Source organism: Tyto alba, unplaced genomic scaffold, assembly GCF_018691265.1.
Source record: "Tyto alba isolate M040663 unplaced genomic scaffold, T.alba_DEE_v4.0 Super-Scaffold_16, whole genome shotgun sequence".
In the NCBI taxonomy this organism is placed as follows: Eukaryota; Metazoa; Chordata; class Aves; order Strigiformes; family Tytonidae; genus Tyto; species Tyto alba.
In genome coordinates, this window is record NW_024881278.1 from 29,392,499 (window position 1) to 29,395,640 (window position 3,142).

The 3,142-nt window shown below is 59.2% G+C and overlaps 1 long non-coding RNA gene across 1 annotated transcript; it reads left to right on the plus strand.

The window, feature by feature from the left end:
• Positions 1-210: 210 nt before the first annotated feature.
• Positions 211-1,871, plus strand: LOC116962187. Its single transcript, XR_004407412.2, has 3 exons — positions 211-234; positions 1,294-1,365; positions 1,475-1,871. It is a non-coding gene; the product is annotated as an uncharacterized LOC116962187 (long non-coding RNA).
• The last annotated feature ends 1,271 nt before the right edge of the window (positions 1,872-3,142 follow it).

Consider the following 3,142-nt stretch of genomic DNA (forward strand, 5'->3'; position numbering starts at 1 on the left):
ATGGTCAGCTGGCAACAGAAACCCCGTTGCCCGGGGCCTGGGTCGGAGCCAGAGAGATACTCCAGCCCCGCAGAAAAATACCGCTGAAAGCCCAGCACCGCATGGGAAAGGTCTCCTCCCCATCTTTCATCGGATGCGGATGGAAGAGGAGTTTCTTTGGTCTCGTGTTTTTTGCAAGGGGAGGGGCTGAGTGGCCAGAGCTGTGCGTGCCTGAAACAGTCAGACGATTGTACGGTAGGTGGGGAGGAGAGGGAACAAAGAGCCAGGGCTGACAGCACAGCACCACCAACGATATCGCAGAGGGAAAACTCAGGCTTCTCCCCTCCGCTGCCTCTGCCCTGCGAGGTGGGCGATGCCCCTGCCAGGCACCCGCTTGCCCCAGCGCCTCGGTCCTGGGTGGGCGGCTCTGCAGCCCCGCGGGTGGGGCAGACACGGGCAACCCCCGCGGTTTAGAGTTTAGGCAGAGCCCGGGGGACCCTTGGGCTCTGACCCAGGTCCCCCAGGGCCAGGACATACACGGTGGCCGAGCTGGGACTCACAGGCGAGGCGGGCCGGGGTCGCCTTGCCCGGGGGCGGCTCCGAGCCCTGCCTCCCTCCCCGGCGGGGCCACCCCTGCCCCGCTCCCGGCTCCTGGCAGGGCCTGGTGGATGGGCGGCTTCACGCCCGGGGGGTGGCCGCTCTCCCACGCAAGGCCCGTGGGCTCTCCCGCCGACCGGGGCCCCCGGCCGGACCCGCACGGAGCCGCCGCTGCCGGCAGGTGGCAGCGCCGCCCCTCGCCCCGGCCCAGGCCCCGGCCCGCCCCGGCCCGGCCTGGCCCCGGCCCCGGCCCGGCCCCGCCCCGGCCCGGCCTGGCCCCGGCCCCGGCCCGGCCCCGGCCCCGGCCCCGGCCCCGGCCCCGGCCCCGGCCCTGCGGGGCGGCGGCTCGCCCCGGGGCCGCCACAGCGCCCTTCGGCACGGCCTCGGACACCGGCCTCCCTCCGGCCAAGAGGCCTTCGGCGGCAGCGGGGCTTGTGCCGCCCGGTCCCCCGCCTGCCTGCAGCCGCCGCGGGGTGGGATGGCCGGTTTTGTTATTATTGATGGCAGTACGTTCGCACTGGGGTTAGATTACAGCCCCATTGTGCGCGGCTCCACATAAACGCGGTCAGAGACAGCCTGTACTCCGGGGAACAGGCAGTCCAAGCAGGAAAAGGCAGCAAAAAGGGCGAGCGGGAAAGAAATGCAGCTCAGGGAGAGGAAGCTTTGTGTTTTGTTTTGTTTTGTTTTGTTTTGTTTTCCCCTTGGTTCATCCAACAGGCCAGTGGCAGAAAACATGCTTTCTAGGCTGCTACGGGCCCCCTCATCCTTTGAACCGCACGGTCCTCTTGAGTAAGTGGAATAAATAATCTGTGGCTGGCCGGTTTTTGGTGGTTCAGCATTTGTAAATGCTGACCGTTTACCCCTTGGTTAAAGCTAAACCTGCCTTCTCTTTCCCCAGCTGTTTAACACAGATACAGGGAGCTGGGAGCCCACGCCGACGTGCTGGGTGCTGTGAAGGTAATTATTAATCGCTGGGGCTCCTGGCTGGTCCTGCTCACTGCCCTGCCGGTATCCAGAGAAAGCTGCCAGGGGACCGTTGCCCACCCAGCCCAGACCGAGGACGAGCTCTGCTCTGCCCAGGGTAGGCAGCGGCTTACGGGGTTGCCTGCCAGGAGGAGAGAAGGACCACTCCAAGCAGCTGAACTTTTCACTCCAGCTTACAGACAGATTCCCAGAGATGCTTTGAGAGAGGGGAGGGGATGGGAAGCAAGATTTGTAGGGGAACCAGCCTGGCCTTTTTGAATTCAGCTGCAGAGTTAGTTAACAAAGTTGCAGGTTCTCACTCTCTTTTTCTCTTTCTTTGCCAACTCTTTTTTTTTTTTTTTTTTTTTTTTTTTTTTTTTTTTTTTTCCCCTCAATATAAATACCCTGGGGCGGTTTCTTTTCTTTTTGGTATGAATGTGATGATCTTTCAGGGCTGTGATTGGCTCCGCAGCTTGTCATCGGGGACACACCTCCTGGCGTGGGTCCACCGCCTCCCCCTCCTGTGAAAGCTTCCCCTTGTAACAAGTGAGCGTAATTACATCAGTTACTCACTAGAGCACAGACCTGCTTTAAATTTTGGCCTCTTGGAGCCAGTGAGAAGCTGAAGGACTGGAAAATGCAGAGTTTCAAAGGCCTGTAACACTGTGGACCATACAAGTCAGGCTGTGCTCTTCTCTCCCAGAAATTAAGCCTCCCAGTCACACACGGGGAGGAATGAATATTTGTACTACTCACTGGCAGTGGCTACCTGTTAGGAGAACAGAGCTGCTGCACCAGAGGAGGATTTCCACTTTGCCAGAGCCTGGCCCACCCCAAAAAAGTACACACCAGGTCCCTTTTGAATTGTGCTTTGGTGTAAATGAACCAGAAAAGGCCACACTTCCAGGGGCACCAAAAAGGAAGAGAGCTCAGAGTGAGAGCTGCAGGGGCTGTGGATGATCCCTGGAAAAGAGCAGAGCCAGCTGAACAAAGGCATCTGTGTGCCAAAAGAAAATGCATTTCACCCAGCAGTGAGGGCCTATGAGACAGGGCCAGACCTGTCGGGGGAAGACAGTGGCCCTAAAGAGCAGTGTTCGTGTGCCAGGTGGATATTGCAGCAGCTTGACGTGTTTCTGACAGGTTGGGATAGGAACTTGCAGTGCTTTTGTGGGCTCGTTCCAGAAAGGGCCTAGTGCTGGGGCGGGAGCATCCTTGCTGTGCTCCAGATACCCAGATCCTCCTCAGGGGTAAATCAGCATAGCACGGAGGAAGCCAGTGCTCTTGCAGCTGAGACCCTGCTCCACGCTGGCGTGGCAGAGTTTGGCTGATAAAGAGGAAAGTTTCTGCACAAGCAAGAAAGGAAGTGGTGCTCTGACTGGAGGAGAGGGCTCACATCTTATCCCAGGGCATTGCGTCCTTGTAGGGATGTGACCCTGATGTATGGCACAGAGGCTGCTGCTGCTGCTTGGTGAGCTGGAAGGGTGCAGAGGAGGTGTAGAAGAATGGAAACCATTGATAAGGCTAGGAGAGCCAAGTCCTCATGTACAGACGTTTGCAGGGTGCCAGAGCTGCTATTCTGACATGGGGTGAACCCAGGCCTTTT